General features: G+C 40.5%; 1 protein-coding gene across 4 annotated transcripts in view; it reads right to left on the bottom strand.

The window, feature by feature from the left end:
* Positions 1-13317, bottom strand: part of MSRA (methionine sulfoxide reductase A) — a 213904-nt gene that overhangs the window by 159521 nt on the left and 41066 nt on the right. The gene's annotated exons all lie outside the window — the stretch shown is intronic.

The raw sequence follows: 13317 nt of genomic DNA, 5'->3' as shown, positions 1-13317 counted from the left end.
CTGATGGAGCTGTGGGTGTCCCTGTTCAGTGCAGGGAGTGGGGCCAGATGATCCATAATGGTCCCTTCCAACTCAAACCATTCTATGATACACTGTTTGTTAAAGAGGCACCAAGATAGCTGCCAGCAGCCAACCAAGGTGGAGGTATCCATCTTTATCATGAAGTGGGACACGGCCATTTTAGAGCAACTCTATGAATAAGCGAAGACAGGTTTACTTTTGTGTGCAGTAGAATTTTGCTATTTCTTCACAGGTTTCAAATCAAGTATTAAAAAAAAAAAAAGCCAGTTTGCAATGAAATGTGCATCACCTATGACTTAAGTGGTACATGATGGACAAGCCTGAGATGCAACAGCACAAACACTGAAGCAGAAGTCGATGAGCTCATACAAATCAGAGATCTCTGCACAAACTCATGCTGGATAAGTGCAGCTACCCAGCCAGGCTTGGATAACTTGGTACCAGAGCACAGGCACGGACAGCATCCAGGTCCATGCCAAGCCAGACATGCACCCAGAAGGAGCTACTGCCTATTTCACAGCACCCATTGTGCAATCAGTCATTTTGCCTCCTCTGGGGAAAACCAGGAAAAACTATATTTTCTGGGTTTTTCTTGTTTCTCTTGGTATACAACTTCAGAGTACTGAGGTTGTGAGGTTACTAGAATGAATCTCATTTAAGAAAAGTTCAAAACATTACTAGCAGAAAAGAACCATGTGCATCCATTTGTTCTCATCACAAATATTTCTCAACAGGGAGCTAATGACAGCTGTGGACTGCATCTGCATGGTTTTCAACACTGTTTTCAACGATGACTCCTGTACTTTCCAAATAGCAAACAGGTTCTCACCATGAGACTCCTTACAGACTTAATTAATTAATAATGGAAAGATAGATGATGTGATATGATAGGTAATATTGTACACATGATGTACGTGACCTGTGGCATACAGTGCATGATATACCAGAGATTCATCTCACCCCAGTCTGTTTCCAGCAGTGGACAACTACAAGAACTCAGGGAGGATAAGGAAAGGATGAATGCACACAACAGTCACCATTACCAGCACTGCTGTCCTGGTCTCTGACATTTGCAGGATTTCCTGTGCTTCCTGTGGTTCCAATGCCTCTTGTTGGATTCATCTTCCAAACTATTTCCCCTGGGTTCACTTCAACGTGAGAAACCTTTTGTACACAGAAAATCCTTTGGCACAGAGATTCACTCTTCTATCTTACTCCATCTTCTCTGATTCATTTCAAAGCTGTTCCTACTTCCATCTTTAACAGCCCCTGCTTATAAGGGAAGACATTCTGCAAAATCAACTCTCTTTTGCATTCCACATAATTATAATCATTTTGCAGGTCTCCCTCATATGTCACATCTATCTCTTCTTGACACAGAGACAGTCCTTGACAGTTCTTGACAGTCCTAGTGTACCCAGTTGGTTCCTTGTATAGAAGATGCTCCAGACTTTCAACCACTCTTTTTCTGTTTCATTCCCTTTTCCTTTCCTCCTTCATTTTCCAACAATATGCACTGACAAGGAAAAGAATTATGTACATACTAAGCATCAGCATTATCATCCTCCATGAAGTGGCATTCATGTAGGGAATCTGGGGACAAAAACCTGACTGATGGAGTCCCCAGCATCAGTCCCAGACTCACAGCAGGCTGCAGCCAGAGAGAATACAACTGGTTGAGATCTGAAAGACTCTCCTAGTTTCAGATCTCACTTCTGAAAGCTTCAGCACACGCTCCAAAACATTTTGGATTCATACCGTCAGTACCATGAATTAGAGGAAAATTATTTGTATACAATCAATAAGTCTGTTGAAGCAACTGTATTGCCCAAGGCTACAAATATCTTTGCTTTCCTCTTGGGTTTGGTCTACAGCATTGTAAAACATAAATAACTGTAGTCTGTAACAAACAACTGGAGGGGACTAAGATGAGTTTTTAAATGAGGCAACTGTCAATATTTAAACTCAAGATTAAAAAATTATCCTATAAAGACACCTTACAAAAATATAAATTTTGGTTCTGTCACATGCACAGAGGGATTGGTGACCTTTTCACAAGTCTGTAAGTGAAAGTTAAAAAAAGGATGTAGAAGACATTAGCCAGGACAAGGAAACTCATAGGAAAAGTTTCCTTTATGTGAAAAGGTTCCGTTCTTCACAGATGCCAGATTCTCATACTACAGACAGCTCCAGCTGGATATGTCTAAAGCTCAGAGACGGAAAACATAGTGAAAAACCCTGCTCTAGAACCACACAAATTTCACTTGTGACACTAAGGCACAACTTGGGTTATGTCTACATGTGCTTATTTTCTCAATTTGGGAGCTTGTTTCAAACTTCAGGACAGGAGAGTAGTGTTTCTTTAGTGTAAGATCAAAGGGCATTACGTAGGAGCACATAGGGACAGTTGATGACACAAGATCTGGTAGGGCAGCACTGGGTGGGCAGTGCAGAGCAGAGGAAACAAAACTTCATTCTGCTTCTCAGTGTGATGTGTGGTACTCAGGGTGACCTATTCCAAGAAGCACGTGTATCTAGTGGCAAACTACAAAGAGGAAAAGGATCTGGGGGTGTTTGTCAATAGCTGGCTGAACATGAGCCAGCCATCCACAAGAAGGCCAATGGCATCCTGGCTTGTATCAGTGCAGCCACAGGAGCAGGAGGTGATTATCCCCCTGTACTCAGCACTGCTGAGGCCACACCTCGAGTACTGTGTTCAGGTTTGGGCCCCTCACTGCAAGAAAGACATCGAGGCACTGGAACGTGTGCAGAGAAGGGCAATTAAAGCGTGAGTGGTCTGGAGCACAAGTGTTATGGAGAGTGGCTGAAGGAACTGGGATGGGTCAGTCTGGAGCAGAGGAGCACATTGTAGGGAGCCTCATCACTCCCTACAATGCCCTGAAATGAGGTTGTGGTGAGGTGGGAATCAGCTTCTGCTCCCAGTAATATAACAAGAGGTGATAGCCTCAAGTTGCACCAGAAGAGGTTCAGGTTGGATATTCGGAACAATTTATTTGCCTTAAGAGTAGTGATGCAGTGGCACAGCTGCCCAGGGAGGTGGTGGGGTCATCGTCCATGGAGGTGTTCCAGAACCGTGGGGATGTGGCACTGAGGGATGTGGGCAGTGGGCATGGTGGGGTGGGCTGGGGTTGGAGTTGAGGATCTTAGAGGTGTTTTCTAACCTTAATGGCTCTATGATTCTAAGAGAGCCTGGGGGCAAAGCAGTACAGGCTGCCCAGGGCCCCATCCAACCTGGCCTCGAACACCTCCAGGGATGGACGGGGCATCCACAGCCTCTCTGGGCAGCTGTTCCAGCACCTCACCACTCTCTCTGTAAAGAACTTCCCCTGACATCCAACCTAAATCTTCCCTCCTTCAACTTAAAGCAATTGAAATTCTCTTTTTCTGTCACAGAGGATTCTGAGTACAGCCATTCTAATGCTTAAAACCCTAAACTTGTCCTCTCTTGGCTTATCAGATGCATTTCAATGAATTGCACTGAGTGACTCCTACCCTGCTGTGCAGATGGACTGTTTATAGGTACTGTCAAGGGCTTGTCTGGAGCCTTGGGTCACACTGAGCTAACAAAAATAAGGCACCAGAGACGGTGTCAATAGCACGGGAGAGATAAAGGTGGCTTCACATCCTAGAAAAAGAGTCAGTAAAAGCTGCATGACCATTAGCCTCAGTCAACAGCAAGGCTCCATGTTATATCTTTGGGTACACAGAAAGACACCTTGCCCCTTTCTGCAACTCTGCATCTTTAGATAGTGTACCTAATTACAAATCCATTTCAACATTTCACTCGAGTTACATCCTTTTGACTTGAATGCGTGACTGCTTCTACATAATTCATAATGCGATTCTCAATAATTTTCAGTCAAGGTTCAAGCAGAAATGTGTCACACTAGGATTATATTATTTATAAGCACAGTGTTGGATTTAAGCCAATGACACACCAATAAATTTTATCTCAAAGCCTGACATATTGCATGCTGTTTTTCCTGGCTCACAAACAAATAACTACGGCTGTTTCAAAATTACGTACAGTTCAACTCAAATCAGATTTTTTTTGTGATTAGTGCATCTTATCTTATTTGAAAAACTCCTCGTATTAATTCTTTTAGATGTCTGTGTGTTTTGGAGAGGGGTTGTTTTCATACTTTGTTTTGTGTTCGTTTTATTTTTTTTATGGCATGTATCCTGCACAGAGAGCAAAGCCAGTTGGTATTGTAATAGGAAAATACGAAACCAGACTCTGTTTGACCCTTTAAGCAGTGGATTTTTCTCTTCTGAAGACAGCAGACTTTTGCATGTTGTCCAGAATAATCAGACAGCCAATACTAGCCAGCACAGTCTGTCATTGAAAGTAATCTTAGTAATGTGGTCATTATCCTAAATACAATGATAAATTCATCTCTAAAGGAGGGCTATAAGGAAGATGGGGACCCTCTTTAGCAGGCTCTGTTGGGAAAGGACAAGGGGAATGGGTTCACACTCAAAAAGAAGACATTTAGATTGGCTATAAGGGCAGTGAAGCTGTCCAGGGAGGCAGTGGTGCCCCGTCCCTGCAGACAGCCAAGGTCAGGCTGGATGGGCTCTGAGCAGTGATGGAGCTGTGGGTGTTCCTGCTCAGTGCAGGCAGTGGGACAGATGGCCTTGAACGCTCTCTTCCTACTCAAACCATTCTGTGGTTCTATGATAATGTGGCAGACAAATACTGAGATAAGGGAAACTGGGGGAAATACTCAAGAAGCAATTCTTCTCCACTAACTTCCAGCACTGTAAATAAAGGTTTCTATGCTTCAGTATGCAGACTTAAACTACATTTAGGTCTGTGCAAATAGGTGTTCACATATTAGAAAAGGTGTCCCCAATCCCCCAGTTGTGGTTAGTAGGGACCCAGAAAAACAAAAGGAACACAGAAATGAAGGCAACTGGTGGGCACACGAAATGCCTTATGAAGAGGTTCTTTACAAGACGAGTGTAAGAACAGCACTTGCAAAAGAGGTTGGCCTGTGTCCTTGGAAGCTGGAGATCCAGAAAGTATACAGAATATATATATATACATGTAAAGTGTCACTGTAAACAAGGGCAACAGTTTCTGCCCTGCAGATGAGCTTTCCAAGGGCTGTAACAGAAGATCAGGCACCTATCCCACCTATAGACACTGACATCTTACATTTACATACAGGTATATTTATCTGCTATAGAATCCCTAAACCTAGGTATCTACTATCATTTTGGACGTCCATGATATCAGGTTGGATTTTATGGAAAATTTCTTCTCATAAAGAGCAGTGCTGCAGTGGCACAGCTGCCCAGGGAGGTGGTGGGGTCACCATCCTTGGAGGTGTTCCAGAACCGTGGGGATGTGGCACTGAGGGACACAGTGGGCATGGTGGGGTGGGCTGGGGTTGGACTTGAGGATCTTAGTGCTCTTCTTCAACCTTCATGGTTCTACGATTCTATGATAATTCCTTCTATCTGGCTTTCAGCTACTAGTTTAGAAGAGCATGGATCTCCTGAGACTTGTCGCAACGCCTTGTGGACTTCTCAAATGCCCTAAGACACTTCACGTGGCATAAAATATCTGCAACACGTTTATGGAAATGAATGAATTCTCCCTGGTCGAAGCTAGACAGCTTTTGATAGAATACAAAGGGTGATTCATTCCTTCCTAAGGCAGGAACTGTTGTGAACTGACCTCCAAATGCATCTTCTCTGACCAGGGAGGAATTCTTGAAGACAACTTCAGATTAGATGCCTAAAGTTTATTGAGATTAATTCCAGGCTGATGACCTGTAAAGATTCCAGTTGATTCCCCTGAGCTTCAGAGTGTTGCTAAGCAAGAATTCCAAAAAATATGTGAAGGTTTTTCTATCTCAGATTTTAAGCGAGATATTTTTTTAGATCACCAATAACCTGATTATGGTTTCATAAAGGGAAAAAAGCTCCTGAAAATCAGAAAAATGACACTAAATTTTTCCATGCCAAGTAACCCTATGCGCAATGCTTGCTTTCTGGCTTTCTTTCTTCCTTACAGAATCCTAATTGCCCTGTCTCATTATCCCCAGTTCTAAAACTGTCGGTCTGTGACGTACTGTTGGGGGGATAAATCCGCTACGATCGGTAAGTTGAGCTGAAAATACTTTGTGAATGTCAGAGGATGTCTAAAATTATCAAAACAGCACAGTGTTATACCTCCAAAAACCTCCTCAGATGTTTTTTTTTTCTCTGCTGTTGTAACTACAGACAATTAGCATCACATTTTTCATGGCTGAATAGAGCAAAGCATTGTGATTCTATACGTTTTATGTCATGTCACTATGCTCTATGCTTTATTAACAGGAATCTAAGGATAAATTTGTATTGTAAATGTGGATGTATGTGTATATCCCAGCACATACACACACACACACATACATATATCTCCCACAAAGCAGCATAAATCTGATGAGGGCAGCCTCTAGTCATTAACAGGATAATTTACTTCTATTTCAAACTTAAACCAACTCAGAATGATGCCAAGCATATGTTCATCCTAGTCACTGATATATCCCTATTTATCATAGGCAAGTAATTATCTCTCTGCAATGCTTTTACATAGCTAAAGCAATCTAGGTGCTCTGTGCTGGTTTTTTGCAGAGAAAATAAAACAGGCATTAGAGTCAATTCCTGCCACTGGAGATCACTGAGCCCTATCTCCGAAATCATGAAAACTAAAAAAACTTTCTCACTAAGCGAGAAAGTCCCCAAAAAACATAATTAAATGGCTGTTTTAAGGTGAATAATATGGACTGGAAAGCTGTGAACTGATTTACTTTTAAGAGACTCTGGATCTGCACTAATGTGCAGTACATACTCTAAGTGGAAATCCACACAAAGCTAAATTCTTCATTACCTCAAGAAAGCTAAATTAACATAAACAAGTCCCTGATGGAGAAGGACAGATATTGTGTTTGAAGGCCACATTACTTTTGTTTTCAGCAGCAAAGAGACGTGGATCCTTTGAAATACAAGAATGTTATGAAGGGCTGTGCTGATCAAGGACAGCTTTCACTTTGCATTAGGCATACTTTATTGTTCTTTATTAGTGCCTACATATATCTGGCAATGTCCTTGGCAAAGACCAAGCAGACTTGTACTATTTTATATCTATCCGAGTCTGTCTCACATAGTGCTCTGCACTTGTGATGCACAGTGCTATCAAATCAGATCACCAGCATTTAATGCATAACGTAAATGATGTACCATAGGACAACTGAAATTAAATAATAAGATTTTTATTTTCAAAGGGCCTTGGAATGATCTTCATTTATGGGTTCATCACTGTAGGTCTACCTGGTTGAGCTCCAAGCTGGATGTGGCTCTGAGCAGCCTGGTCTGCTGGTTGGAGGCCCTGCACATAGCAGGGGGTTGAAACCTAGATGATCATTGTGGTCCTTTTCAACCCAGGCCATTCTGTGATTCTATGAATTCTAAATAAAGAATGCTCCCTGGCAATTGCTTCCTGCTGACCCAACTCCTGAAGGTTTGACCAGGAAACAGAGCACTGACCTTTTGGCAAGGCTATGAGCAGGATGGTTAAGCACCAGTGGAAACAATCATGAGCCCAGACCAGATGATGGAGGCAGGGAAGCGGGCTGTGTTTCAGTTCTCTGGAAGAGGCACTAAAAAGAGGCTATGAGTCATTATATGGAGGATGAAACAAAAGGAAAATGGGAAATAGTGATATATTTCTTTAATATACATACTATGAAGAACTGTACAAATCCTGCCACTTAGTGCACTTCACTTTTCCAAGATGTTGAAAGAGAATTAGCATGAGAAACATGAATCCTTCTGGAAGATGTTCCTTCTGGCTCTCAGTTCTTCCACAACCTGATCCCAGTAACATCTGGTAATACTGCTGTACACGTTTCTCCTACAATTTGGGTCACAGCACACACATCTGTTTCCACATCATGAAGTCTTATATTCTCTTCAGACAGAGATGTAATATCTTCTGACGTGTAGCATGGTTTAAAGTTTTTTTTTTCTTTTCTGAGCAACAGAGAAAATCTGTTTGATCTTTTCTAGCTATCTAAAACAAAGGTATTTCTCTGGGGGTCCAAACTTTTTCCTCTGATTTTCTTTTTGTGGTGAAAGGAACAGAGCTCATTATAAAACCAGAGTAATTCAAAACTGAGTCAGAGTAAAGGACTTCTTAACACACTTTCTTATCTTAAAGGCCTCCAGTGGGGGTTCAAGAACTAGGAAAGGAAACTTACACACAGTCATCATGGATAAATACATCTTAAATACACCATGCCACTTCCCTGTGGTCAACTGCTATACGTCGTTATATTTACCTGCTGGTAATCATCTCATTGGAAAGATGTATTTCACAATCAGCTTTTAAAACAGAACCCCCCAAAAAAATTCCCTAATTGGCCAAGATTTCCCAAATGTCCATCAGATCTAGAGAGTACGAAAACTTGACCACAGTCTATTCTTTCAGCTGGGGTCACAAAGTCTAGCATAGAATCATAGAATCATTACGGTAGGAGAATACCTCTATTCATCCAGTCCAACCCCAACCCGTCCCTACCATGCCCACTGACCATGTCTCTCAGTGCTGCAAAGTAAAAGGGCTGGTGCACGTTAATTTGGCATTGAAAAGTTAATCATAGGTTCTAACTAGTTCCCTTAAGTGTGAAGACCCAATACATTGGGAATTCTACTCAGATTCTTTAGAAACGTTGCAACTATGGGACCATGTAATGACTTACGCCAGAGAATTCTCTGCAATGGCTGCCAAACACATCTTCAGGATTTTAATTAAAAGTCCTGTGACTTTCAGCTGAAAGGAGTAGCCAAAACATTCTGTGCTGTCAGAAGAGAGTTTCGCCTCAACGCATCCAGTTGGAAATGATTTTCCCTTAGTTGAAAAGTTGCCCTGATGAAGCCTTCATTAGGAAGGGCTGAACCAGCCAGGAGCAGGTCCTACTCAAGGAGCTCAGCATGAGCCATGTGGGGGTTGGACAATGCCATACTTGGAGGCTGTGTACGAAGGCTGAGAAACTAGATGGTAAATTGCAGAACCTTGGTGTAATCCTCTTTTTGCTTTTTAATAACCTTTGGAAGCATGGGAATTGTGGCAATGCAGAGGGTACATCTGAATCTCAACAGGACATAAAAAGTCAGGCAAAATATCACACTAATATGGCTACACAGAATTACTGGAACATGCTGCTGTCTATTAAGTGCAGAGCAGAAGGTGAACAAGCTTGGATGTGTCTGCCAATTCAGAAATGTCTGTAATTAGATCTTATCAGTTACTTAACATCCTACTTCTGTCTATATTTTGTTTACATTAAGAAACCAATTACCTCATTACTAGCCAGTACATGTCAAGCAAATACAACATAATATGGTCCTGTATTTAAAAAGTGTAATAACTACAAATAACTACAATTAATTCTTGCCAGGCTTTAGAAAAGGTAAATAAGAGTCTTTCTATGACACATAACACTTCATTTCAGTGAAACAAGCTATCATATTAAGCATTAATATTCAGAAACTCTGACCAGAAGTGTTTCTGAGCATAATGCAGCAATGCATTTAAATGTGAGTTTAAAACATACAAAGAATTTCAATGGCACTGATGGAACTATCCATTTACTGAAAGCATATGCTCTGCAGCTTCTATCCAAAACTCCATCTCAGACCTTAGATTACTCCTTTTCCAAATGTTAGCAAGCCCCTAATGTATGTTTATTTTCTCTTTTCATTTGTTTTTTGGTCAAAAACAGTCACTAGAGGTAAAAAATAATTAAATGGAAAATAACTATGGCCATTAAAATTAAACTAAAGGAAAAACTTCCAGAACTTTTTCGTTGCATCTCTTCCATTTGAGCACGATACAACCCAAATAGCCAATACTCAGCATTGCATCTGCTTCAGCAGCTGAAGGTTTGTATACAACCCCTCTTCACTTCAAGGGACAAAGTGATTTTGATACAGAATTCTGCAGTGTTTCCAGTGAGACCTTGTGCAATGTCTGCACACCTCCCGTGCTCTTAGTGCTTTATTATTGGCTGGAAACTGGATTAAGAGGTCACTGGATGGTTAGCCTTCGAACATTTCCATTAAAGGCTCACCCTCATCCTTGAAATCTACCATTTCATCCTTGTTTCTACTGTTGTAGAACCATTGTAGAAACAAGGACACGTTTCTTTATTCTAACCAACAATAAGTGTGTCCTAGGCAGCTGAGTGATGCCAAACAATCTGAGAAGCTCAAGATCATTTAAATAGTCTGCTGAAATCTGTCAGGTGCTGTTATAAAAGGAAAAGCAGCGGGAACAACACACTATGTACATTCACCCTAGATCAAAACGTGAAGTTGTATCACAAAATAAATAGCACAGCATTAGTAGGAGCATCTCTAAGAAGGTTTTGCAGAAGAAGGAGCTATGGAAAGCAATCTGACCGCATTTTACTAGCAGGTAAAAAGATTAGCACGTACAACCCAGTATTGCATTTTACATTTAATTTTTACTGGTGAATCTGTATGAATCTGGTGAATCTGGTGAATTACCACAAGTAGTGGTAATATTCAGTGCAAGTAGTGAGGTTAACCATAGGTTACTTACCAGGCTGCCCAGAGAGGCTGTGGATGCCCCATCCGCAGATAGGTAGAGGTGTTCAAGGCCAGGTTGGATGGGGCCCTGGGCAGCCTGGGCTGGTATTAAATGTGGAGGTTGGTGGCCCTTCCTGTGGCAGTGGGGTTGGATATTCATGACTCTTCAGGTCCCTTCCAACTCAAGCCTTTTTATGATTCTATGATTCTTTTCTAGGTATTTTTAAAGAAAAGGGATCATTCTCAGTGAGAAATGCTTGAGTCTTGTCCCTGTGCAACCACAATTAAAGGATTAAAGGATGTTTCTGCAGAAGAGATTTCAGAGGCACTCTCTTGCTAAGGTGGAATCAGAAGCACTATTCCTAAAAATATGACTGTATTATATCTGTATTTCCCCCAGCCTACAGAGTCCTAAAATACAAAGAACTTGCTGTTAAGAGGAACACACACAGATAGGATTAACAGCAATCTCAGGAGAAGATTTACTTACACAATATTTTTCTTTGAGTACTTCCTTTCGTTCCCATTCACGTGGGGACAGAAAACACAGTCCCTTTGGAGGTAGCAAAAATGAATTGCAGCATCCTTTTTCTATACCACTTATCAGAACGTGATGCCAATGCCAACAAATGACAACAATTATCATCAGAGTCATGTTTGTATACCGTTATATTTCAGGTCTAATAGTAAAACTAAGAACACGTAGGTTTTCCATTTATTCACAGCACAGATGGCAGCAGCATGAGTTTTCACCACCTATCCCAGCATTTGCAATCACACGTTTGTGGAAAATCTAGAGCAATTTAAAAATGATGGAAGCTATCAAGCTTGATAGCAATAATGAAGACTCCTTCAAGAAGGATTAAAATTAGGATACTTAATAAGATTTGGAGCTTTTCCAAGGAAATTCCATAGGTAGAATTCTACTTCCTATGAAATGTTACAAATGACATACAATCATACAGACAGTAACAACACTCATGCCCACACCCCCATAAACACTGAAAAACTGATCTAAGCATCAAAAAGAAAATAAAGGAAGAGCTTTATAATGTAACTAGTGACAACTACGTCAATATCAGATCGTACCAGAACTCTCTGACTTCATGGGAGTATCTCTTCATCTCTCTTAACCTGAGAACTCAAAACAAAACAGAAAATAATTTTCCACTACTTCCAAGCAATCTCTCATTCCACCACTCCAAGAATGTTTAGATGTCCCCCAAGTCCCCACACAAGGGAACACTGGCAGGAAGATGCTATTGAGTCAAGGGAAAACTAAAGAGTACTTGTAGAAGTCGTTATGATAATTGAATGGTGAAACCCACAAACCATTTCTCTTGTCAAACCATGGTAACCACAGCAACATTAGTACCACAGACAGGGTAACATTTATTATGATATTTTGAAATAATCGATTGAAAATATAATTTCAGGGTGACAAAGTAGTGCCTATGGCTAACTTAGACCTTTGAATAACCACAAGATTGCTAAAAATTTCAAATACAAACATACCTCAGTTGTTTGAAAACAGATTAAGATCATCAATTCATTCCAGATAGATTAATAAATTTTTATTATATAAGAACTGTCGAGCAGTGCTCAAGTTTCTAAAATATCCGTGCTATGTCTCTTCTAAGTTCTTTTTCTTTGGTAGTTCATTTCAGTGTTGAAGCTTTTTGCTGCTGTTAATAAATTTTGTCTAATTACTCAACAGAATGTGAAATTCATTTCATCATCTGTTTTGGAATCACTGCACGCAGGTGTAAAATTGCCTGCTAATGCATGGTTACATTTAGGCTGCATTTTTTCTTTTTGCTGCATCACACTGGACATTTATATAGCACTGCTTCCCTCCTTTCATGGGTTCATCCTCCAGTTTCACAAATATCCTCCAGATGTCGTTACACATGTTGTCTGACAATATTTATATGTATTCTATTAGAATGGGCTCAGGTCAAAACCAGTGAGGACTGCTTTATATACCCGACCTGTACTAACTGTAATTCATGGCTCCATCAGGCTAGATGATGTAGGAGGTGTATAAAGGAATATCAAGATTTACTCCAACATCACAGATGGATAAATATTTACTGGAGTGCAATAAATTTCCTAAGGTGACTTTGTACCATCCTGTAGAAGCTAGTAAAGAATTATATCCTTTCTAAACAACCCAATCTTATGGTTCAAAACAGATTTAGGAAACTTTTTCATTCTCTACAGCAGCAACCTTTAAGAATAAATGCCATAGGAATCCACCTTTTTCTTCCCAAGTAAATTCCATAAATTCATTCTTAGGGACTAGGATTAGCACATTCTGACTATTCCCAGATTAAGTTGAAGTCCATATCTTGCTTAACAAAAAAACTAGCTCTGTTGTCTCTCAATAGGAAGTCTACAGGATGACTCACAAAGTACAAAACAGGTTTGGTTTGGGGTCACGCAAACGGACAAAGATCTGCAAGTATAGTAGATAAAGCTTTCTACCCAACTGAGATCTATGCACAACCAAAGTTCTGGAAAGTCAAAGATCATCTTCAGAGTTTTGTTTAAACTAATGAAAAATCCGACAGGACTTGACTTACATAAAAACCTACTATTTGTGAATTTGTATGAAACAAAACAGGACATTAAATATTCTGTTTGAATAACCCAGCAAAATGCTTTTAG

Source organism: Meleagris gallopavo, chromosome 2, assembly GCF_000146605.3.
Source record: "Meleagris gallopavo isolate NT-WF06-2002-E0010 breed Aviagen turkey brand Nicholas breeding stock chromosome 2, Turkey_5.1, whole genome shotgun sequence".
NCBI lineage: Eukaryota > Metazoa > Chordata > Aves > Galliformes > Phasianidae > Meleagris > Meleagris gallopavo.
The sequence above is the reverse complement of the archived record's forward strand: the minus strand, read 5'-3'. Positions and strand labels throughout refer to the sequence as shown.